This window comes from Octodon degus, unplaced genomic scaffold (genome assembly GCF_000260255.1).
Source record: "Octodon degus isolate 3935 unplaced genomic scaffold, OctDeg1.0 scaffold00018, whole genome shotgun sequence".
Lineage (NCBI taxonomy): Eukaryota > Metazoa > Chordata > Mammalia > Rodentia > Octodontidae > Octodon > Octodon degus.
This window is the reverse complement of record NW_004524594.1, coordinates 3,186,828-3,212,313: the sequence shown is the minus strand read 5'-3', so window position 1 is coordinate 3,212,313 and position 25,486 is coordinate 3,186,828. Positions and strand designations below refer to the sequence as shown.

The 25,486-nt window shown below is 53.4% G+C and overlaps 1 protein-coding gene across 4 annotated transcripts in view; it reads left to right on the top strand.

Annotated features, from left to right (window-relative positions):
- The window catches only part of Tspan18 (tetraspanin 18), a 124,908-nt gene that overhangs the window by 3,120 nt on the left and 96,302 nt on the right, over positions 1-25,486 (top strand). For all 4 annotated transcript variants that reach the window (XM_023710609.1, XM_004627019.2, XM_023710608.1 and 1 more), the window contains exon 2: positions 24,626-24,709. The gene's annotated coding sequence lies outside the window, so the exon portion shown is untranslated. The remainder of the gene's footprint in view (positions 1-24,625; positions 24,710-25,486) is intronic.

The window sequence follows — 25,486 nt, the reverse complement described above, 5'->3', positions numbered from 1 at the left end:
TATAGTCTTTGGCTTGGCTTGATAAAACATTCAGCAGTTTGGAGGCAGAAAGGGCCTTGGTGATGACCAGTGTCTACTAGGAGCCCCACGTCCCTCTGGAAGCTCCTCTCTCTAGGTACCTGGGAAGAGCCAGTGTTGGGGGGCTGGAGTGTAAATTTTGGGGACCCCTCCCTCTCCAGCGGGTGGCTCTTCTGGCCTGATTTCTTCAGCACTGGGAAAGGAAATCAGGAACATTTGTCCACACGGCTGGGACACAGTGAAGGGAGGGGAGCTTGGAAACCAGCACTTTGGTCCCACAGAGCAGATGATGCTGGCGATCTGCAACCTGATGCCACTGAGCTAACGTGCCAGCTTGGGCTCCTCCTGCCGCCCGGGCTGGCACCTTGGACCCACATCAATGCTCCATCTGATGGGAGTGGGGCCCCTAACGAGACTCTTGGAACGGAGAAGCACAGCCAGGCGCTGCGCCCCTGGGTCTGCAGCTGGCGAGCGGGACTTTCATCTGGGCCTTGTTATCGGATGATCTGGCCTGTTCATCTCTGCACCCAAGATCTCTCGGCTAATTAGTGCGTTAGGCAGCTCGGAGATGAGCAGCAACATGTTCACGGGCTGGGGATGTGGACGTGCACAAGGACAGGCAGTGCGGAGGGTGGAGAGGTCCTAGGATGAGGAGTTTGCGGACCTGTGTTCCAGCCCTGGACCTCGTACAGGTACACCTGTGAGAGCTTGGCTGCGTCCCCACCTGTCTGTGAGACTCAGTTTTGTTGTTTCTTTAGAGGAATCACCGCACGGTGGTTAGAGTTCCTGAGTGCCAATGTTGGCCATTCCTGTTCATGTTTTGTGACTTTTAGTGCCTAGTTTCCCATCTGAAAGGGACTGGCAATGAGCTAAAACTTGGAAAACACTGGGCCCAGTGCATAGTAAGTGTTCAATTTTGGTTCTTGTTGAAATCCTGGGCCAAGCTGTTGTGTAAGATCTGCCTTGGGGACAGAAGCCCAGAGTGAACTGGGTGCTTCTTGGGTCCTTTCCCTTCTTGGCCTCTTTTGAGGGTCCCTTCCTGAGTCATGTGACTGGTCTCCTGTAACCCTGTCCTGGTGGCAGGCAGCCCAGGCTGACATCACTGAAAATACCCCGGTTCCTGGCACTCAAGGGATGATGTTTCGTCAGCCAGGGCTCGCCCTCTCCCTTCCATGCATTGTTGCCGCCCTTTGCTGTAGTGCGAAGACCCTATGTACCACGTTGAGTCTACGCTGATAGACAACTCCCAGATTCACCCGAATGAGGCGTCCGCTTCAGAGACACTTTCCAGTCAGGTGCTGTGGTTGTGCTGCTTCACCTCTGGCTGGCCTGCTCCCCTTTTTTATGTTTTTGCCCTCAGTCTGTGCAGGGATGCGTGCTGGGCTTGGTCTGAGGTCTGAGGCTTTGGGTTTTATCAGTGGTCTGGGCTGAGGCAGCTTCCTCCTGCTGTTTGGGAGAGGACCTGCCAGGCTCTTTTCATTCTGAGAAAACTGTTGCCCTGAGCCGCCTGGATGATCCTGATGGGGGCAGACATGTGGGATAAGGGGCATCGTCAATTCCACATGCAAGACTGATGTAGCTGTTGATCTATTTTATAGATTACAGTGAAGCTCAGAAAAATTAAGTCACTAGTGGAGCTGGGCTTTGCTCCTGTCTTGTTTGCTAAACCAGTACTGATCCCTCCTGTTCTATCCAAGACCTTTGAAGCTCCAGGTCCTCAGGAATGCTCCCTGAGATGTGGCCAGGCTCCCTTCTCTGCGCTTCTGATCATGAGTGGGACTCATGACCATCCAAGACCCCACTTTGCCCCCTGCATGGGAACGAGGAGGGAGAAAGATTTTAATGGGGCGTGTTGTTGCCCCAGGTCTGGATTTGAAATCTTGTTTCTGCCACCTGCCTCTCTGAGGCCTTGGGTTCATCATCTGTGAAAATGTGAGCCACAGCATCAGTGACAATCTTGAGCTAGTAACATTGGCGGTCACAACAGGTAGTCCCAGGATGACAGGGGTTGGACAGTAGGTTCGAGTCTCCTGGTGCTGCTCTAGCTTGGCCTCGGGTCACACGGACCCAGGCTGATGGTGACTTCTCCCTCTTTTTGGTTGTCTCTTCCAGAGCTGTGACTAATATTAGAGTCACTGCAGGGGTGGATGAGAGAGAGGGGAGAGCCACTCTGGCACTCTATGCTTCAGGCCGAAAGGTGACAGGTGTCCCTTCAGTTCAAGTGCATTGGCCAGAACTGCCCCATGTTCCCCAACTAGCCACAAGGGAGACCACACAGCTAAGGAAGGATGTGGACTTTTGAAGGTACCACTTCCTGCTTGGGGTAAAGGACAAGGTACCCCAGGCTTCCGGTATAGACCTGCCACGTCCTGGGCCTCAAAGCATTGAGGCTTCCTTTCCTAATAATCTCTGATATGTGCTGTGCATTATAGATTAGAAGTGATTTCTAGGCAGATCATGTCATGTTTATAATAGTGGAGGAAGGTGAGGTCACAGAAGGGCACAGAGCTAGGCCTAGGACCTTCAGCCCAGGACGCCATGGCTGCCACTGGCTTAGGGAGATGTTCTGGCTCTGAGAACCCTATGAAAATGTCTTCCCGAACTTTCTAGAGCCTACTGCTGCTACTGGCTCCTGTGCCCACTTCTAATGGTGGGAGCATCTGTGTGCAGAAGGGTGAGGGATTGGGGAGGGGAAGCTGGGGGAACTCTCTGGAAGCTGAGGAAGAGGGAAGGATGTGACAGGAGCAAACCATAGTTCCAGAGGTGAGGATGAGAGCCCTAGGAGGTGGACCTCACATATTCCTGAAAGATTGCTGTATATTCGATTCCTGGGGTGCTGTGGGCCCCAAAACACACATGGGATTCCCCATGGTTTCTGTCCTGCCTGTGCAGCCTCCCTATGCCCGGTATGTCCTGTGGGTTGGGCTGGGAAGCAGAGCAGGCTCGCTGAAGGCTATGTGGCCTTTTTTTTGGGGGGATGGGAAGATTGCCAGACCCAGGGCCGAGCCCCAAGCCCTCTCCTCGACACTTGGACATTGCCGAGAGAGTCTGCTTCTGTGTGCTCCATTGCAGAATGGCCAGAGAGCAGCAAAGCCGTGAGGCAGGTCCAGTGCCTGGCTCGTCGGAGGGGCTGGTAAGTTTGCAGAGCCTAGGAGAGGCTAAGAGTGTGCACAATTCAAGGACTCAGAGTCAAGGGCTGGGGAGGACGGGGAGGGACCTGGTCCGGTCCCTGATGGCCTCGGACTGTGGTCAGAAACTATGGTTAATGTTTAAATTTTAGAAGCAGCGTTACAGTAAAAGATACATGGCCATGAATCCCCTCAAAACCCAACTCTCGCTTTGAACACACTGCTGCCATTCCTCTTGCCACTCTCTGAAGCTCTTAAGTGCTCTTTTCCAGAGTGTCCTGGCTGCCTGGATGGATGTCCTGAGTCCATTCATGGTCATTTTGGCTTTGGGGAAGAGCCACAAACTACATAGTGCCAGATCCGGTGGAGAAGGTGGATGAGGACACTGTCGTGTTTTTTGAGTGATGGCATAAGTGTTCTCTCAGCCTCTGCTTGCAGGAATAGTTGACTGGCTCTCTGGGGATGTGTCTTAGTGCAGTAATTTTGTGTGTGTGTGTGTGTGTGTGTGTATGTGTATTTAGTACAGGGTCTACAGGGTGTACACAGATCGGACTTGTAGTAATTCTCCTGTTTTCTGCCTCCCAAGCGCTGGAATTACATGTGCATGCCACCATACCCAGTCTCAATCACCGTCTCAGCGAGCCCCCAAAACAGGGCCAGCACCACATGCCAGAGATCGAACCCTGGCCCCTGTGTTTGCCTAAGCAGGTACTTTAGTCCACTGAGCTATCTGGCCGGCCCTTCATAGTGATTTTTTAAATTGAAACAGACACTGTATTTTTTGATCAGCCCTTGTACAGTTTCCATTTGAAATACGAGAAGGAACCAGAGCTGTCTGCCCAGTATTAGGGACTTGGGGGCCTCAGCTCGTGGGGGATGTGGTGACAGGCTCCCTGCCACCGGCCCCACCCCCTGCATTGCTGCTCTCCTTTGGGGACAGATTGCTGCAGGCTCTTGCTGGCCAAGTGTGCACAGCTCCCGGGGGAGCAGCCCCACGGCCACCTGCTGCATGACATTCAGGCTCTTGGCAGGGCCAGCCTGGAACTTGCTTCACTCAAGGGCTTCTAGGAGTTTTAGCCCCCAGCAGAACAAGGCTTCTTAGGGACTCAAATAGCAGTGCTCCCCAGGGACCACATGTGGGCTGGGCACAGGAGTGGCCAGGAAGAGAGGGGCTTTCCAAGCAGCATCTGAGGGTACCCATTTCTACCTAGCCTAGTGGGCCCTTGTCCCTGGGAGCATGGGACACTGCCAGCCGCACTGCTGGCCACATCCCGGCAAGGCACCCCAACTCTGGATGTTTCTGAGCAGCAGTGGTGTTGATGCCTGTGTCTTGGCTACTTTCCTCCTTGTTGGGACACAGAACCCCACACCTGCAGTTTAAAGGAGAGCTTTCTGTGGCTCATGGCTTCAGAAGGCTCTGTCCTCGTCCTGTCCACTCTGAAGCAGAAAGAGCGTGGCAGAGTGGCCTGGAGGAGAGAGGAAAACCGTGAGCGGGCGGGCAGGCATGCACCCCTCTCCAGGCACCTTCCAGCCAGACTCTGCCTCCTAACACCAATCTACAGCATCCCCAAGGTTCAGTCCCCAGAACTGGCTTCTGCCGCCTCTCGCCTGTGTGATCACTGCCATGCGTGGTGTTCTTTTTGTGCAGCTGTGCCACCCACCCTCTGCCTCCGCGTGTGTCCTCGCATGGCTTCTCTGGAGTGTCTGTGTGTCCTAATGATGACATCAGTCATGTCAGGCTGGGTCCAGGCCGATGACCTCATTCTGACTTGAACACTCACAAAGACCCAGCTTCCACGTGAGGTCACCCACACAGGTACAGGGTGGGGCTTCCAGTCACCTTTGGGGTGTGCAGTTCATTGCTTAACAGGTGGGCAGTTTCGTTAGCCTGAATGTCATCGAGGGAAACCGTGCGGAGGTGAAGTCGGTGGCCGAGCTCCTGTCACTGTGCAGCTCTGTTACTGTGCGTGCACTTCTGCTTCCCGATTGCGGCATGGGGCCGATTACGCACACCTCCAGGCCTGCATGTGAGCACGTGGGAAGCACGCGTGGCCAACAGCTCAGCACGGTCCTGAGGCTGTTACCCACACCAGACTCTGGCCAGGGCTGCGCCGTGCTGGATGTCCAGTGTGGATGTAGGAAACCCTGGTGTGGATGGATGGTGACCAACTGTCACGTGATGTTTTCTAAAAGCAACGATTTGAAATTATCAAATGAAAGGACCATCCACACTTCTACCTTGTCTTTCTGGGGCTGCCTGCTGGCCACTTGCATTGAGAATATCAGCTGGATGAACGAGTCTTGCTTATTGGTTATCCTGGGTTTGTGTCTGGGGTCAGAAAATCACAGCAGGGCCTGTTCCCCAGGCTTCTCCATAGGGGTGGGCCCAGTGGGTGACTCAGCTCCAGGCTCATCCCCAGGGGAGCGAGGGGGAGGCCCAGGAGGCCTCAGGGGGTTCAGATGCGCAGCCTCATTCTAGCACAAGCAGGAGGCAGAGGAGGCAGCCTGGCAGGCAGGGTTAGGAGTGTGGTGGCTGACCACAGTGCCCGGGTTCGAATCCCAGGTCAGTCTGTCCCACGACCTCCACCAGGCTCATGGAAAAGCACTGATTTGAGTCTCCATCTTGACTCTGGGACCTTCATATACCTGCTGTGCTTTCCACATCCCTCTCTGGGCCTGCCTTGTTGACACAGCAGCGGCTGCTGTTCGGTTGGGATTGGGAGTGCCCAGCAGCTCCAAGCAAGCGAACTCTATTTGAGAAAGAATCGAGTCACCCTCCTCTCCTGCAGGAAGCTGGGGTGCATTCCCCTGGCAGCCTGGTGGCACACCTCGGTCACTGTGACAAGTGGTGGCGGTCCCAGCATTTTGCACTGAATTAGTAGTCTCACTGGTGAGATGGTCCCTCTCTGCTCTCCTGCCTCTCAGCTTCCAGTAAGTCCACAGTCTTGGCACAGAGAGACTGAAACGGTGCCTTAAGTAGGGGCTACGAGAGGGAACAGAGCTGTCACCGAGGCCGCAGGGCTGCTCCTGGGTGGCCCAGGGAGGTACAGGGCTCATGGCTTCTTTTGCCACAGGCACCTTCTGTCCTGTACAGGGACACCACGGAGTGTTCTTCCCCTTCTAAGGCAGGGAGATGCTTTCCTGAGCTACTGTCTCTTCTGACAGCTCCCCAAGCCCTGTCTCCTTCCCACCCTGCATCCAGAGACCCAAGAGGTGCTGGAGGCTGAGCTTAAAGTGGGGACCCCTCCCAGGAGGCCTGGAAACACAGTGTGACAGGGACTGGGGGAGGTGGACAGCAGTCCGGATCCAGAAGCCTCATCTTCTCAGGAGAAAAAAAAGCACTCAGGAAGCCCAGGCGTGGTTGTTGATCAAAGTGGGGGGGTTGTTTAAATAAATTAACAGGGAAGGAAGACCCTTGAGGAAGGACACTGGCACATTCTCAATAGCTGGATGATATGCAGAACATTTCCTCCCTTTCACTTGCTAATTTTTCCTTCTCAAAGTTGTTTGGAGGAAGAGTCTGATGATTTGCTACACAATGGGCCTGAATAAAAATATTCTTTTAAAAAAGTGGTTGCTATGTAATTGAAGTGCAGTAACAGGCAATTTTTGTTTCCAAGTAGCCCCAGCACTCATGAAGGTGTACTCAACCCTGCTGAGGTGTGTGTAAAGAAAGAAGGCCCCCCGGATAGTCTTTTTAGAAAAACAGTAATGAAGATGCCAGAGTTGGGTGGGGGGCGTGCAGGCCCAGCTGTTGCTGATAAACACTCAGGATTCACATTAGACACTGGCAGAAGATGGAGTCTAAGGCTCTGCGGCGCCCCCTGCCCCCCGAGTTTGGGTGGAGGCTGAGTTCAGAAAATGAGAGAAATCCCAGCTTATGAGCTCCAGGGTCTTGGGTTTGAGCCCTGGCTCGGTCCTTAGCTTCAGGCCCCCTGTTAGTTCTCTGTCCCTTCTAAGCCTCAGTTTCCTCCTCTGAAGGGTAGACAGCAAAGACGGTGACATGTGGTGCTCTGCCCTGGCTCCTTGCCCACCCCTTCTGTCACTCTCCTGTCCCTTGTACCCCCCTCCTGTCTCTTTTACAGAAGAACTTCCCACTTGATGCCCAGTAATAGTAGGATTTTATTATTGTCTGTTTGGAGTTTGAGACAGGGTGTCACTACGTAGCCCAGGCTGGCCTCACACTTGCAGTTCAAAGCCAGCTTCAATTATGTAGTGAGACTCTGATTCGGAGTTCTAAAAGCATTTAAAAAAAGAGAGGGAGGTGAAGTTAGAGGTCTCATAGATAGGACAGTCTAAACCTGAGTGGAATTCTCCACATTTTGAGCTGTCCTTACGGCCTTTACCTGTCCCATCTGTTTGGCCACCTGGGTGTTTGGGAGGCAGCAGGAAGACCCCCAAGCCTGCAGCCAAACTGTTGGTGAGGGAGGAAGTACTGTTGCAGCATAACCCAGGATCCAGTTTGGGGCTAATTTTGCTAAACATGGTGTTTGGAAGGCAGATGTATAGAAGTTAGGGACCTTTTATTGATCTATTTGCTTGGTTGGGTTGTGTGTGTGTGTGTGTGTGTGTGTGTGTGCTTTTAAAGTTTGATTTTTCTTTTAATTAATTAATTAATTTTTTGCAGTACCAGGGATTGAATTTAGGACCTTGCGCTTGCTAGGCAAGTTCTTATTCTACTGAGCTATCTCCCTGGTCCTGCTTGTTTGTTTTAAAAAATATTTCTAGCATTAGTCAGGAGCAGTGACGCACACCTGTGATCTCAGCACTTTGGGAGGCTGAGGCAGGAGGATTGTAACTTCAAGTCCTACCTGGGCAAAGAACTGAGACCCTGTCTCAAGGTAAAAAAAAAAGAAAAGAAAAGATATTGAAAATGGGGCCAGAGTAGGTGTAGCTCAGTGCTAGAGCACCCCTGGTGCCCCCTTGGGTTGGATTCCCCAGTATCACAAAAAGCAAAACTGAACCAATAGTGCTAACAAAATCTCCGGTGTGAGCTGGAGGGAAAGAACGAGAACAAGCCATCTGGCCTGGCTGAGGGGAGACAGAAAATGAGATTGTTTGGTTTTCATTTGCAGCAAAATGCATGGTGAGTTTTCCGAAGGCAAATGTCGGTACAGACCAGAAGCAGAGAGGGCACGAGCTTCCCGGGCGGCGGCCCTGCAGGAGCCTCACCTAGCGAGCAGCCCGTCGAGCTGCCTGTCGCCCATCTCAGCCACGTTAGGGAAGAGCTCTTCTCCTCGCCCCTGAATCTTGTGGCCCATGGCCTGTCTGCTGCCGACTGCGGTCCCCTCTCTGCACCAAGATCCCAGCCTGCAGCCCACCCGCCCGGGCTCTGTCTCCACTGTTTACGGCGTAGCAGGGAAGAAGGAAAACAGATGTGAGTGGTTCAAAATGAATGAGGTTCCCGGCAGGTTTCTGGCTTGCAGTGGTTCCTAATTGGCAGTGAGAAACTTGATGGAGCGGGAGCCAGAGCCCTGGGTTACAAATGAGGAAGATGGGTCCAAATGCCCGCATCGCCAGGGCCAGGCTGGGCCACCTTGGGCGCAGTGCTAGGCCTCTCTGGGCCTTTTTGTCATCTGCAAGAGGAAAAACAAAAACACAAAACAAACAGAAACACACCAAGGCAAAAACAAATGATCTTCAGCTGGCTTCCCAGGTTGGCATGGAGAATGGAATCTAATAAGCTGGAGAAAGGGCTGGGCTTGGGTTTTGGTTCTTTCTCTGTTTCTCTGATAAACATTCTGGGTGTAAGAAGGTTAAGCTGCTGGAGAACAAAGCCAGGGCTTTGGGGACCAGTGCTGAACAACAGGAGCAGGGTGATGGGGTGGTACCTGATGACACTCGCTTTTCATTGCAAATGCCAACTCTGATTGATTGGTCAGGCCTGCCCTGAGCCCATTGATGGGTGCCTGGGGCTCTTTTATCCTGGCTCAGCAGGAAGGAGGGGCAAGATCAATTATTGATGTCTGGCTTGTATCTAGCAGGGTAGAGAGCCGGTGAAAGGAATAGATTTGGAACCTCAGGGAGATGAGGGCAGAGGCACAGGGCCAGGAGCCTGGCTGCTCGACCGCTGGCTGTGTGACTCCACGAGATGGTTCTGGGCCTCGAAGTCAGAACCGTCACGTGTGTGCCTTATGTAGATGAGGTCTGGCCACGGCTGAAACAAATGAAGCACATAGGCCGAGCGAGCAGAGCCGTGGTGTTTGATGTCATGTGCACCATGCCTAAAACATGGAGTGGATGAACCTGTTGGCATGGTGGGAAGTGAGAGAGAGTGTCCCGCACCCTGGGACTGCAGTTCCACACCCAGGCACCCTCCCTTCAGAGAGATCCAGAGCTTTGTTGTGCATGACAACGGGTACTAGCTGGGCTGGTCCAGATGTCCCTAGACGTTGCAGGGGAGAGGAGAGGTAGCGTCACACGGTGACAGGGCCATGAGCTTTCAGGGCCATGAGCTTTCGCCACTACCGGTGGCAGTGTTGGGGACTTGGAATCCCAGGAGCTAGCAGAGGCAGTGGATGTCAGAGAGTCCAAAGCGCAGAGCTAAAGTTCAAAGCCAGCACCATGTGTCTGTGGGGACAGATGTCACGGCAGTCAGCTCTCTGCAGGAGTCGGGGCTCCCGGACAGGGCCACCCGGACAGAGGTGTGATAGGAGCAGCTCCTGATGCTCGCAGACTTGCACACTTCAAACCTGATGGCTTTTGTCTCTGTATTAAAAATATCTGATAACAAGAACAGCATAAAAACTGAATCTATCCTTTTTTTGGGGGGTGGGGGTACCAGGGATTGAACTCCGAAGGATCTTGCATTTGCCAGGCAGGTGCTTATGCCGCTGAGCTATCTCCCCAGCCCTGAGACCTGATTCTAAAATGGGCTTGGTATGAGCAGTAGCTGTCCCTTTGGGCTAGCCCTGTCCATCTCCTGTTTTGTTTGAGGGTCCTTCTTGGGATTTGAAATGGGGGCCCCATCTTGAAGGTCCTGCCCACTGTGGAGAAAGGCTTTGCACATGAGTGTCGGCAGCTCAGGAGCAGGGCTCCCCTCTTGACAATTTGGGGACCCCGTCCTGACCTTTCCTATGCTGCTGACTTTGGGTAGTTAGTTTCCAGGCTTCCGTGTAGCCACTTGCAAACTGGAAAAGTACCCCCACCTCAAAAGATTATTTGGGACTTTGGAAGAGACGGTGTCCAGGAGGAGGAGCACAGTGTGGCTGGTGTATGTGCAGATTCAGGGATGGCTGTCTGCCCGCCTTCCTCAGCCCGCCTGTTGGGAGGAGAGATTAACTTTCTGGGAGCAGCTCTGTGGTTATGGCCTTCTGGGTGCTGACACCAGTCAGGGTGGGACACGGGAAGCCCATTCTCAGGGACCTAGGGAGTAGCCTCCTCTCCTGTCCAGTCCTGAACATGTAAAACCAGCCCATGCCCAGGGCAGAGCCTTTCACTGAGCGGCCAGTGCCAGGTGCCCAGGCACTGGGACCACAGCTCCATGCCCTTCCTCTCCTGGGGACCGTCGGCTCTGGGACATCTCTGCACCCTGGCACCATCCTTCCAGCCCCAGCCGCCACGAGCGGCCCCATCTGGAGGGGACAGTTTCTCAGCAAGAAGCTGGCTTCCTTCCGTATCTCTCCTGCTCACCCAACTTTTTTATCCTGGAATCACTTAAATGGGGAGATGGGGGAGCCAGGAGCTGCCCCTTGCTCAGCCTGTGGCCTTCTATGGAAATCCGGGATGCACAGAGCCTACCTCTAGGTGCCAGGGAGGAGGCAGTGCTTGCCTCAGGCCTGGTACACTGTTAGTGCTCAAAATCCAAAGTGCAGCTGTGAATGTCACCACTGCTGCCTGCTCGGCATGGAGGGGCCAGTGGGGTGGTGTTGGTGTAAGGGCGTGGCTGGGAATGGCCTCTGTCCAGAGCAGTCTGTTTTGATTTATTACACTGTGGGAATTTGAAACTGGCCCAAGTGTTTTCCTTCTCCCTCGCTCTCTTCGTGTGCAGATTTCCTCTCGCTCACTCACGTTCCTTTTGCACACTCATTCTGTCTCGTGCTCTCACACTTACCACTCACACCCTCCTGAGGTGCAGGTGCAACCTGAGAAAAACCCCTTTCCCTTCTACTTCAGATGCCCATGTGGTCTCTGGCATGCACGTGCCTGTGCACAGTCATTTTCACACCCACACTTCCCTCCCTCTCCCCTGGCACAGTGGTGAGGTCAGGGCCCCTGGTTCTCATTCTGTGTTTTGAACCAAGTGGCTCTCAGGCTATGACATGAGTCAAATCACTCAGCCTCTCTGGGTCTTACTTTCCTTGCTGTCAACGGAGATCTCCTTTGAGAGAGAGCCTCCCTTTCCTACACAGGATCTGACATAGAGTGACCCAGTCTGCATCTTAAACTCGAGACTCTGCCAGTGGCTAGATTCCATCTCATTAGGAAGACCGTGTGCCAACCTGGCCTGATGTCTTAGCCTCTTCCTGGTACTGGAGAGACATCATTTCATGTCTAGCTGGAAATTAAGACGAGGTCAGGAGAAAAAAAAAAAGTTCAGGGTGGTGATTCAGTGTTGACCTCTGAGGAGACGCTGCCTGGAGGGAGCCCTCTCCTTGCTTCCTCTTGACAGAGTCGGGAGGGCGGGCAATGAAATCGAGATAGAAGTCCCCAGCGCTCAGCCTCAGACCCACAGGATGACCCACTTCCTTCCAGGCTGTCCCTTTGCTCTACCTGGTCCAGGGGCAGAGGGTGCTAGAATTTATGGAAGATTTGCCACACGGCATACACTGTCCTGTTGGCTCCTTGTGGCAGCTGGAAGGACTCCATGGATGTCATTTCCATTTTAGTGACAGGCTGAGACTGGAGTCGAGTTCTAATTCTGCTGTGCCTCAGGCACACTGTGAGCTCAGCAAGGTCTTTCCTCTTTGGGCTAAAGTTAACCCATCATGAAGAGAGGAGCTGTGTGTGATCCTCAGACCTCTTCCAGTCTTCTGAGCCTCTCTGGGGCAGATGCTTCAGGCTGCCGGAACAGTCAGTGGGCTTTGTGGCTTTGGGCAGCTTACCCAACCTCTCTGATGCCCAGATCCTCCACTTGCAAAATGGAGAGAGAAACTTATAGGTTGTAGGAGGACTTGGAGTGGGTTAGGGATCTCGTATGTGCTTCTCCCTGCCTTCCTTGGGGTTTAGCACTTTGTCTCAGCAGATGGACAGTTTTCCTTGGGATGCTGTTCCCCCCAGAGAAGTTCGCCCCCAGGAGACATGGTACATGTCGCCTCTGCATACCAGCTGTCCATCCCTACTGCTAACATGAGACGTACTGGGATGATTTTTTTTTTTTTTTTGCGGAACTGGGGATTGAACTCAGGCCCTTGCACTTTCCAGGGAAGCGCTTATTTCACTGAGCCATCTCCCCAGCCCCGTACTGGGATGGTTTTGCCCAGTGGGGTACAGCTGTGCTGGGAGCCACTGAGCCCTGGGTGGGGCTTCCATGTGTGAAACTGATCAAACTGGAGCAGGCAGAGGGTCTGTGCTTCCTCCCCATGGACCCCTCCACCTGGTGTGCCGTGAGGAACCCTAGGGAACCCCTTTGGAAAATCACAAGCCGGTGGGCAATAGAGGTGCCACTGAGCTCGCAGCTTGTCTGTCTGCTGAGTCGTTTTCACTTGTAGCTTTCTCTCTCTCCATTTTCTGAGAGGGCTTTCCTGTGTTTCTTCAGGCCATTGATCTTAATTAATCACCTAGAGATTCATCTTTCAATATTGACACTTAGTGGCTGACATTTTTGAATCGTCGTCTCTCCGATCTTCCCGTTGTCCTAGGTAAAGGCGAGGTCCGTCCTCTGAGGTGAAGCGAGAAAATGGGGCTTTCTAGTCGGAGGCTTCGGAAACACAATATTTACCCACATAATCCTGCCTGAGTCTGCAGGTGTTTGGAGACTGAGGAAATACATTTAACTAAATTAATAAATAGAGATTTCGAGCAGAGCAGATCCGCCTCAGAGGTGGCTCAGTCAGGATCCGCCAGCTCTGAATGAAGAGTATCTTCCCACCCCCTGCATGGCCCCTCTGGCAGCCCTCACCCCAATTCTGTTTTCCAGACCGCGAGGCGTTCCTCGCTTAAAACCTAATTTCTGCAAGGATTTAACGGGCAGTGAGCGACGCGGGAAGGGCCCCTTTGAGGATCAGCATGGAGAGGTCTCCCGTGGGGATGTTGTGCCTGCTGCACATAAAGCACCCCCGGGGAAGCTGGATGCTAGGAAGACATCTGGAGCGACAGAGTCCTGGGGCTCCAAGGGGTTGGGTGGCTTGGCCAAGGCCACACAGGGAGCTGGAGGCAGAGTCCATGTCCCCTAGAGGTCCTAGCCTGGGTCCCTTTCCAGTGCCCATGACCTTTTCCTTGCTGCAGCGGCTGCCCCTGGCTCTCTGATGAACGTAATGCAGCTCTTCGGTGTGGGCAAAGAGAGAAGGGATGTGAGCTATTAATTAGAACAGGTGGAGAGGCAACTGGGACCTCTGCCCGCAGTCTCTTGTGTGTCCCAACATCCCCGGGACTGGCAGGGCGAAGAGGGAGGAGCCCCGTGTCCGCCCGCAAAGGCAGACACATGTGAGTTCAATTCCAGGCGGGCACGGCTCTCGCTTGGCGCTCGGCAGCTCTGTTCTGGGAGTGGGTGGGAACGTCGTCTTCTCTGCGCCTGACCCTGGCAGCCTGGCAGATGTGTTTATTTCTTCCTTTTCCACATGGGAGGCCGGCGTGCGTCTGGCGGGGTGGGGAACAGGCGGGCTGTGGGTTTGGGCTGCGGGCAGATCAGCTCTGGCCCTGTCGGTGGGCCTAGGATCTGCAGCCCTAACTGCTTCCACCGCCTTACCTGCAGCGCAGGGATGGTGACCCTTCATGTGGGGTGGAGTCAGGGGGACCGTGATGTAAGCCAGTCCTGGGAGTTCTCCGGCCAAGCGAGTCCTTCATATTAGTCACTAGTTTGGGAAATCAGGCAGAAGTCTGGCTGTCTTTTGTTCAAGGGCAGCCTGAACTCCATTGTGAGACTGGCTCAGAAAAATAAAAACAAATGCAGAAAAGCTAATCGCTGCCCCTTTTCTTCCTCTGATTACAGAAGCCAAACGTATGCGTACGTTAATGTCCCAGAGACAATATTTTGCCTGTTTCTTTTCAGTTTTTTTGTGCTCTCTGTGCGTGTGTGTGTGTGTGTGTGTGTGTGTGTGTGTGTGTGTACACATGCATGTGCTGTTACATAGAATCCATGAAAGGCCATCGTTTTGGGCTGAGCTGTACCAGACCCTGGTTTGCCAACCAGCATGGAGTCACTTGTGTTAAAGGTCCCACATCACCGACTGCAGCCTAAGCTGTTGCTGGTGAGTGCCGATCTTCCTGAGGTGAGAGGTGACAGCCACACTCTCCAGCCCATAGGTGGGGGTCCCCGTGCTTTCGTCCACATGAGAGAAATTTGAAAACAACCGCTCTGCTTCTGGTGCCTTGTTTCTGCGTCTCCAGCCTCTTGTACCTGTAGGACACCCATGTCCCACCCGCCCAGTTTAGGGGGCCTCCTGTCTGTGGAGCAGATGCTACCTGGTTCATGAATCACTGGTAAGGTCAGTTAGGTCTTAGACGCACTTTACAAAAATTTTGTTCATATATACACATATGTGGCCAGTATTGTCAATATAATTGAAAAAGAATCAAAAGCAGGCCTGGCCTATAAATCCGGAATGCATGTGGTTCACAGCGATGTGACTCATGAGTGACAGAGCCAGCAGGATGCTAGAGCTGGCTGTTCCGGGGAGAAGCTAAGGGGGAAGGGTTGGGGGAGGCTGGCAGCAATTGCCAGGACATGAAACCATGATGCTGTGGGGGATCGTTTTGGCCAGCCAAAGGAAACCTCGGGGTTCACAGGTAACTAACTACGTGCCAAGTTGGATCCCCAAGACTCCTCCATAACTACGTGAGGGCCGCCAGCTCCTGCCTCAGTTCTGTCCGGAGCCTTTTCCTTACTAGTGTCAAGACCATTCGGATCATGTGGCAGAGCAGGAGCCCCTCGCCTCGTGAGCTCTGGGCCAGCCTTGTCTGTCCAGTCTGGACCATCAGTCTGCGTGCCACCTCCTCTCAGGTCAGCTTAGGTTCTCAGAGGAGCGTGAGCCCAGCAGAGCTACGCCTGTGAGAGATCTAGGTTGCCTGTCCCTTTTCAGTCATCCTGAAACTGCTCTCTGGGGCTGCTCCAGTGTAGCGGTTTCACGAAGGACTGGATCCCTGAGGTGTGGGTGGCCCATACACTCACCTGCATGAGGGGTCAGTCCTGTCTGGGTACCTCTGCCCACCCTCCTTCTGGGGGCCCCAGGCAGCAGGACTTGCCTCAGTCGCCTGTCAAGTGTTATATGCACCCTCGATTTCCACTGTCTTGCTCAGTGTCCAAGGTGCAGGGCTTTGTGAGCCCGGGTCTTCCGACCCATGCCCCAGGCATGGAGTGCGTGGGGTGAGTCACACTGGGAAACCTGCTGAGTGAGTACATGGATGTGGAGAAGTGGCTTTGTCCTGGACGTAAAGATGCACGCTGCTCTTGGCATCAGACAGGGGCTGCTCCAGGCTGGCCTCGAACTCCTAGCAGTCCTCCTGCTTCAGCCTCCTGAGTGTTGGAAATTCGGGCCTGCACCGCCTCACTGGCTTCCCTAGGACTCTTACCCAACTTTAAGTAAAATCCTTAAAGAGGTAAAAAGTTCTTGGCCACCTCAGTCAAGCTGGGAAGGGGGAGTGTGTCTTGAAAGACTAATCTCCATGCTATGAATTTTAAAGCTCTCTGGTTGCACGTGTTGGGAAACCCATCAAAATGCTAATGGCTTTGCGGTCTTACCTCCTGCAGCCCACTTTTTGCATTAGAATATATTTACAAGGATGGGAGCAGGAGAGAATTACAAAGAGTTGGGGGGCAGCTTTCCGGAGCCCACCGCAGCCCTGTGGGCTACAAAGTCTAGATTAACAGGGCCAGCTGTGGGGCCCTTCACTCCCTTCTGTGTGAGCACTCGGCTTTCAGCTTCCTTGCTCCTGGCAGGGTGGCTGGTTTGGAATCTTCTCGATTACCGTCCTGTGGCTTTCAGCTGCTTTTCCCAGAGGCCGAAGGTCTGGGATGCTCCCTCATGTGAGCTGAGGGCTGCACATGACGGCTATGTGGATTCGAGGCCCAAGATGTACTGAGACACCCTCCACACCCACGCCAGAGCCTGCAGCGCTGGCTGTCCCTGTGGCTTGCAAACCTCTCAGGTGTCTAGGGGAGGGGGATGGGGGACTGGCTTTCCTTGTGCTCCTCAGTGCTGGCCTAATGGCCGGGGCTGGGGATTGGGTTGCTTTGGCCACAGATGTGCCCCTGGTGCTCTGTGACCACTGACCAGGCCTGCGGCCTCTGAGCCTGTGGCCCCTGAGCCTGTGGCCCCTGCTTTGCTAGTGTGGAGAGTGGCTTTTCACACAGGTGTTTATGCAGGGCTTGGCCCTGGAAGGGCACAGGGTGAAGCTGGGCCAGGTGGTCTCAGGTCCGCCTTCTGGATGAGACCCTACTACGTCTGGGCCTGCAGGTCCCACTGGTGCTGGATGCTGGCAGGTCTGGGAGGAGATGCAGCCGAATCCTTTGTTTTCCACCTCCCTTTCTCTAGGAACTGCTGTCTGTGTTTACACACACACACACACTTGCATGCACTCACACACATCTGCGTGCACATAGCTCCCCTCTCCCATCTGCACAATGGGCACTAGGCTAGTATTTGTCCCCTCCTTCCCCCAGCAGTGTGGGAGGAGTCAGTGGTGCTCAGAGGGAGGTGAGGCCTCAGGAGAGCGCACTTCCTGTCCCTGCCTCCTTCATCCTGGGAGGCTGCCTCTGGATGAGGGGGAGGCAGTGTGCAGGTTTGGGATGGTGCCCAGGGCAGCAGGGGCCAGGACTCCTGGCCATATTCTCCTTCCTGCTCAGAAGGACAGCCGGGCCTCGTCTGTCAGGCAGGTACCGTGCAGAGGGGCACTGGGGACACTGCTGACGTGCTGTCGCCTGCAGAGAAGAGCCCAGGACCAGCTGAGCAGAGGGGAAGCTGCGCTGAACAGCAGGTGTGCTGAGGGTGAAGGATCTCAGTGCTGGCTGATGGGCTAGGTGCGTCATCCCCTCCTTCCCTGGCCTCCAGGAGCTGCTGGCCTCTGAGCAGAAGTCCTGTGTCCTCTGGGGTTGGGAGTCACATTCTGGCTTGCCCTAGTCCTTGCACGGCCAGGACTTCTAAGAGCAAATAGGTCCAGCATCTTCTAAGGGTATCACAGCGTGACCTGTGCCCCTCTGGGACCCTGGGGCAACATTAGAAGGCTAATAGAGGCCTATGGGATGAGGGGGTGAAGGACAGGGAGAGAATGGGAGCCCTCTCCTTCCACTGGGGAGACCCTTGCCGGCAGAGGGGCTGGGCCCAAGCTCAGGCAGCTTCCTTGAGGGCTGCGGAGATGGCGGGGACCCAGCACGGCTTCTTTTCATCTGCCCCTCTGCCCCATGTGGCTAATTTAAAATAAAGCAAAGCCCTGGCTTTTCTCTGGAGCCACAAACTACAGAGCTCGGTTCTGTTACCAAGTGGCCATCAGACTGGGGACCCGCCTGGACTCCTGGGGCTGATGGCCTGGGAAGGGTGGGCTCAGGAAAGGAGGTCAGCAGTTTCTGTCTTGCACTAAGAAGGGTGGAAGCAGGGAGATGAGCTAGATGAAGAGACACAGGGGAGAGAGATGGAGATGCCTGGCCAGCTTCCTCCTCCAGGGAGTCCTTCTGACTTGGGTTTTAGGACACAAAGCTGCTGGTCTCCAGCACTATCTGGAAACCCAGAGTCTGCGCTGTTCCCAGGTCCAGCTGTTGTGAATTAGCGTGGGTGTGGGAACCGGGCGTGGGCACATCTGTCCTTGGAGTGGGAGCCTCAGGGAGCGACTGCTCTGGGGAGCGCAGCTTGGAACCACTGAATGGTGGTGGTGGGGTGTCACTGCCCTTCCCCCAGCTTTTTTTTATTTTGGTAAAATACACATAAAATTTACCATTTATAATGCAGTGGTATTAAATGCATTTTTATTTATTTATTACAGTACTGAGGATTTAACAAAGAAAGAGTCTTTGTACTGAACAACAACCCCAAGTCTCTCTTTACTTTTTGAGACTGCTATGTCGCTACACTGCCCTGGCTTGACTCAAATCGAGATCCCCTTCAGCCTCCCACAGTGCTAGGGTTAGAGGCATGCACCACCACACCCTGACGTGCATGTATGTCATACAGCTGTTACCTCTGCCCACCTCCGTAACCCCTTCTCTTACCAAGTAGAAACTGTGTGATCCATTCAATGATAGCTCCCAGCCGCCGGGAGGCGCGTTCTGCTTTCTATCCCTACTGCCTCATGTAGCACCTGCCTTTTTTGTGCCTGGCTCATTCCACTCAGCACAGTGTCTCAGGGTCCATTCCCAGCGAGGCATGTGTCAGGATTCTGTTCCTTTTGTAAGGTTGCCTACTGTTCCACTGTCTAGCCCACAGTGTGTTCAGCCATGTGTTCATTGATGGACATTTGGATTGCTTCCACATCTTCGTTGTCAAGAATGCCTCTAGGGGCCCGGGGAGATGGCTCAGTAGAATAAGCGCTTGAGTTCACAAGGGCCTGAGTTCAATCCCCGGTTCCACCAAAAAAAAAAAAAAAAAAGTAGTATCTTCCCGATTTGATTTGAAACTGTCTCATTGCTGTTTATCAATAAAATTTTGGAAAAAAAATTTAAAAAAAAAGAATGCCTCTAGGAATATATATGTGTGGGTGCTGCTTTGAGAGGCTGCTTTCTGTTCTTTTGGGTCTCTGTGCAGAGATGGAGCTCTAGTGATGTTGAGCTTCTTTAGAGAAAAGCCATCCACTCTTTTGTCCAGTTTTAATAGTTTTACTTGGTTCTTATTTTTTTTTTTTTGTTTCTTTGTTGATTTTAGGAGTTCAAGACATTGATTCCTTATTATAAATATGACTTACAGATATTCTCTCCCATTTCATATGTTCCCTTTTTGAGGTTTATATTCACAAAATACAAATTTGTGCACAAAAGTTACACATTTATATGAAGTCCAGCTTGCTGTTTTGTTTTGTTGCCTACACCCTTGGTGTCCTACCCATGAAATCATCACGTTCAGTGTCACATTGCTGCAGCTAAGCCAAGTGGGGCTACGCATGCCTGTAATTCCAGCATTCTGGGAGGCTGAGGCAGAGGGATCGCAAATGGGAGCCTGGCCTTGCAACTTCGTGATACTGTGTGTGTATGAAAACCAAAAATTATGAACAGTTGGGGATGTAGTTGGGTATGAAGGCCCAGAGTTCAATCCCCAGTACTGTGTAAAAAAATAAATGAAAAGCAAAAAGCTCCGTCTAGAACCTGCAGTATTCTGTTAAACGGAAGCGGCAGAAGTGGGCATCTTTATCTTGTTCCTGATCTTAGGGGAACGCTCTCAGCCTGTAACCATGGTATTTGCTGTGTGTGTACACTTACAGCTTTTATTCTGTTGACCTTTGACTTTCTTCAGATGCCTTTCCTGCATGAATCAAGGTGATCACGCTTCCCCCCTTCTGTGAAAGTGATCCATTCCATTGTTCGTTTTTTTGCTTGTCAAATCTTCCTTGGCCACTACCCTTTGATATGAAGTAGCACAGATAATCTTCCAAGGTTTTGTTTTCACTGTGTATCAAGTGCTTTTGAGTCCTGAGTACCACAGGAATCACTTGCAGTCGATTTCCACATTTACACTTAACTGGTGACTGTCCTGAAGTTTATAGGTTAAGAAACTTTCTTTCTCATGTTCTGTAGGAAATGAAAACCTGGTCTCTTACCCACAGTGCTTTACTGCACATCTGTCTACCCAACCATCCATCCTTCTATCCAGTTACCCATCTATCCAGTTATCCATCCATCTATCCATCCACCCATCCATCCATCCATCCAGTCACTCACCTACCCACCTATCCGTCCGTCCGTCCGTCCGTCCGTCCGTCCGTCCGTCCGTCCGTCCGTCCATCCATCCATCCATCCAGTCATCCATCCATCCAGTCATCCATCCATCCATCCATCCATTCATCTATGAAGTCACCTGTCCAGTCATCCATCCATCCATCCATCCATCCATCCATCCATCCATCCATCCATGCATCCAGTCACTTATCCAGCCAGCCATCTAGCCATCCTTCCATTCATCCACTTAGCCATCCTTCTATCCATCCCTGCAGCCAGCTGTAACCTCCTTCCTCCTTCCCTCCATTCAGGTTCTTTTATAGATCCATTCTGTGTCCAGCTCTCTACCACATTACAGAGGGCAGCAGCCACACTGGGAGATAGTTTCTATACCAGCTCAGCCTCAAGTACTGTCAAAGTGATGCTACACTGCTTGAGCATCCTGGCTCATTACCCATGTTCATGTCACCACTCCCATGGCAAGGCCATATTTGCATGGGGCTTTCATCAGCAGCTGTCCCTTTTCCTGGAACCTATCCCATGCCTGACCAGTAGTAGCTGGCTGGCTGTGTACAGCTGGCAAGCCCACTGCCCCACTGACCAGGTCATGACTCAGGCCCATGACAACTTTGGAATCCTCACCACACGTCAGATTCTTGACCTCTGCCTCAGCCAAGGCCAAGGGTAGCCCTCACCCCTCCCTTCTGAAGGACTCGGTGATCCACAGATGATAGAGTGGGTGTTGAGACAGGACGAGCTGCAGGCTGAGCCACTGCTCAGAACACGTGGCCTCCACTGCAGGATGAGAGCAAGGCTCTTCATAGCCATGAGCCTCTGTCTGGCAGGGTCTAGTAAGCACTGTGCAAGCAGTTGAGAATCATCGTTCCTTCTTGGTCTCCACTGGCCTCGCTCTGCCTCATCGTTCAAATTTAACTGATTCTTTTGTAGACCTACTTGCCCTCCGTTGTCCTACTTTCCATCATCCATTCATCCACTCATTTGTCCCTCCCCCATCATTCATCCAGCCAGCCATCACCCATCCGTCTTATCCATCTTCCATCCATCCGTTCATCTGTTCATCCACCCATTCATCATTCTTTGATCCATGCATCCATCCATCCATCCTTCCATCCAACCTTCACCCATCTCCATTCATCTGCCGTCCATCCCTCCACCTTTCCTTCCCCCCATTATGCATCCATTCTGTCCATCCATCTGTCCATCTATCCATCTGCCCGCCCATCAGTCTTCTCACCTTCCCTTTCTCCATCACCCATCCATCTACCCGCCCATCATCCTTCCATCCATCCATCCATCCATCCATCCATCCATCCATCCATCCCCTAGTTCTTTCTTTCTATCACTCAGGTTCTCCCATAGATTCATTTTATGCCCTATTGCTGCCCACCTTCCAAGCAGCTACCATCTGTGCAGCTATTACTGTCTGAACCACGGTCTGAGGCCCGCAGAGGGAGGAGAACACTATTTCTATTGTTGAGTGACTCATAGTTTGCAGGTGCAGCACATTACTTTAACAAAAAATACAGCACTGTACAAATTGCAGAGGAGCCCAGTGGACAATGCTTTATATACCTGTTGCGCGACTGGGATGGCTTTTCAGAAGGAATGATTGAAGGTGTTTTTTGGAGACAGGGTCTTGCCATGTAGTCTAGGCTGGCCTTGAACTCAGTATTTAGCTTGGGTGGGCCTCCAACTCAAAGTGATATACTCCTTCCTCCACCTCCCAAGTGGTGGGATTATAGGCATGCCTCACCCTACCCAGCTGTCTGAAGGAAGATTTTGAAGGATGAGGAGGAGTTTGCCCAGTGTGAAGCTCAGTGTTAAAAAGGGAGAAAAGAATTCCAGGCAGAGCACAGGTCTGTGAGGCTGGGCTGAGCATGCTGGTGGGGTATGAGGCCAGGAGAGTTCACTTGGCTGGTGGGGTCTGCACAGCTGGAGGCCCCAATCGGGCCTGGAGCATTGTGGAGGGCCAGGTAATGAAGTGTCCGTGCTCATGCTGAGTGGGGCCAGGCAGCCTGTGGAGCGGTGACAGCAGAGGCAGCAGGCCGCAGACTGGCGGGGCAGTGCTGAGGCTGAACAGGGGGCCATCGGGCAGGTGGGATGGGGAAGGAGCCAGAAGAGAATGGAGAGGCAAGGTGTGGCGTCTGTTTCCCAGGGCTGCTCTGCTGCGGTGAAGCAGCAGGCAGGTGTGTGTGGTGTCTCACACATACGTGTGAGTGTGTGTGTGATGTGTGTCTGTGTGCGCACTCTTGCACTTCATTTTAATTAAAAACCTAAAAGTAGAGTTGGAGACATCAGCACCAATGTTGAAGAGTCGCACCTGGGCATCCAGGACACCAGAGTAGCCCCTGAATTTTTGTTAGAAATCGAGTGATCAGCCAGCTGTTAGTTTAGAAGACAAGAGGAGGGAGGAGGCCAGCGCACCCGAGGCCACCTGCAGAACAGCGGATCTAGCTGTTCTCGGCAGCTTCACACCACGCAGGGGTGGCATCACCATTAATGCAGTGAGTTGTCGGGGTTCGATGTGTGCTTGTCGTCCGAGGAGAGTCCGGCCTGGGTGCCCTGGTACCGCATCCAGGCTCTTACTGCTTCCGTGGGTGTTCCACAGTGACCTTCTTCATCCCAGGAGCTACCAGCATTGGTGGCCTCCTTTTCAGAGTTGGAAGGTCCCTTGTTCCATTCACAGAGGCTATGGGGCACACAGGGTGGGATTTAGGATTTCAGCCTGCACCAGCTCAAGCCTTAGGAGGGTGGGGGGTGCTGTAGAGACCCGGGAGGGTGGCTCCTGCCCTCAGCTGTTCAGTTAGGACAGTCAGGTCAGGGGCTGCGCGTTGCTGACACCTCACTGTGTGTACTCTGCCCCCTGCCGCCCTGCACCTGTCTCTTCTCTGGGCTCTAGATCCTGGATTCTTTTCTCTGGCTAGAAAACATCTGCAGCCGCCGCCTTCCTTTAGGGGCAGCAGGACCTAGGTTGCGGTCTCAGAGATACATGGAGAAGTCCCAAGCCCAGCCATTCCCCTGCACAATGCAGATTAGCTTAATGGAAATTGGGATTAGTGCAGGATCAGTCTCTCCCTAAACGGATCCTCCTGCACACTGCAGGAGGGCAGAATTCCCTCCAAGCCCAGAGAGAGCTCGAGGCTCCAAGTGCCAGAGCTGGAAAGTAATTTTGTTAGCGACAGAGCCTGCCCATCTTCCTGCCCGGTGTGGCTGCAGCCTTTAATTTCCTTAATGTGTGACATTCACCCAGGCTGACACGGGCATGCTTGACATTAATACGCGTTCTGTGTGCTCCCTGGAGCTCATGAAAGCTCATTATCACTTCTGAGCCAGTGAATGCAGGCCCGAGGTGCCGGAGCTGGCACATCTGCCCCAGCCACAGAGCAAATGCCTGCCAGAGCCCTGAGTTCAAATCTGGAGCTCAGACATACGCCTCCTTCTGTCCCAGGCCTTGATGCATTTGGGGAAGAGGGGCTGCCAGTGTCTTTCCAAAGGCAGATGTGCAGATGTGGACAGATGTGCTGATGGTGGCGGCAGTCACACAAAGCAGAAATGCTCCAATGGGACGCAGGCTTGGCTCACAGGCTGCTGTGCAGCCAGGAAAGACTCGGGAAGATCCGTGCGTTCTCACGCTCAGGGACACCACGTTAGCACTGACCATCGATGTGCCAGATGGGGAAGATCTGTGTATGCGGTCACCAGTACCTAGAGACCTTGAAGTCAGCCTCTCCTGCTGCATCAGTGGCCGGAGTTCCAGTCCTGGCCCTGGCCCCTTTCAGCATTGTGGCCTTGAGGGCGTTTCTGCCACCTGAGTTCGCTTGCTCATGGGACTGTCACCGTTACCGCCTGAGGCAGTGGGAACTGATGGAGGCCCCTTCTGCTTTGCCTTGTCACTAGGGTAGAGTTGGGGACCTCCGTGCCCTCCTCTGTCCACCTTGCTTGCTTCTCTCTCAGCTGTGCGTGAAGTGGCCAGGCCCTGCGTAGGATGGGCTCAAGCCTCCGCTGGGGGGTGTGGTGTCGGATGAGGTGACCCTGACCCTTCTCATGTGACTCGGGGCCTGTGTTGTCCTCAGCCCCAGAGGACTTTGTGCACAGATCTTACAGTCGCCCTGCCCAAAGGGCCTGCATTCATTAGGCAGTGATTAAGTCCCTTTCCATTTCACAGTTGCTGGGGGCCTTTCTTCAGCCTGCAGAGACTGGCGTTCGCACGCTGCCGCCGCCACCACCACCACTGAGCTGATTGCATTCTAGCTAGAAGCAGAAGAGCCGGTGCTGGACCGTCTCATTAGCATGTGCGGTGGCATCGCGGGGTGCTGCTGTATGGGCTGGGCTCACTGCGGGGACCAGAAAAGACATCCCGGCCTGTCCCAGGCGCTGGCACCTTGGTGCTGGCTGTCCAGCTGCGTCTGATTTCTGTTTGCAGAGATGGGGTGGGGGGACCCAGGATCGGGGGCCACGCCTATCCACAGGGGCCTCAGACCTCTGCCTTTCTCTCTTCTTCTAGAGCTGACCTGGAACTCCCCAGCAGGAGACCTCAAGGAGACTTTGTCCCTTGTGAGCGGGACGGGAGAGACGCCAGCTGGCAGAGGTATGGCTTAGCAGCGGGGCAGGTGGCATCTGCACCCCTTTAGATAGGATGGCCCACTCTTCTCCTCCCCACCCTCAGACCAGCCCAGCTGAGTGGGGTCTCAGTGCATGGTGAGATGGTCCATGATTGGGCATGAGGCGCATGCCTGTAATCCCGGCACTCGGGAGGCTGAGACAGGAGGATCACTGTGAGTTTGAAGCAGCATGGACTACACAGCAAGAACCTATCTCAAAAAAAAAAAAAAAAAAGAAAGAAAGAAAGAAAGAAAAAAGGAAAGAAAGAAAGACAAAAAACAAAAGGTGAGGTGCAGTGAAGTGGAAAGTCTTACAACTGTTGTCTGTACCACCCCCACCCCCACTGTCAGGAAATAGGTTTGGGCTGGGAAAGGAAAAACAGAGTCCAGGGACTGTCTGGAGGCTTGAGGGCTCCTGGAGCCTGTGTCTAGGACCTCCTCCCTTCTGCCTCCCCACACCACCTTCCCAGGGTGACTGCTGCCTCTGTCCCCAGAGCTGTCCTGTGGATCAGGTGTAAACTCCCAAGGACTAGGGTCAGCTTCCGTGTCCCAGATGGAGTGGAAATGAAAGTCCAGTCGGGGCTGCCTGTGGTCCCAGGACTGGGTGTGACGTGGGCAGCCCCATGGAAGGTTCCAAGGGGAGGCAGGATGTCTGACCCTGGCCCCTCTGCCACCAGTGTGTCTCACGGCTCCTTTTCCTCTATGGGCCTCCTTTCCTTTTCTTTCCTCTCCTCTCCCCTCCACTCCTCTCCCCTCCTCTCCTC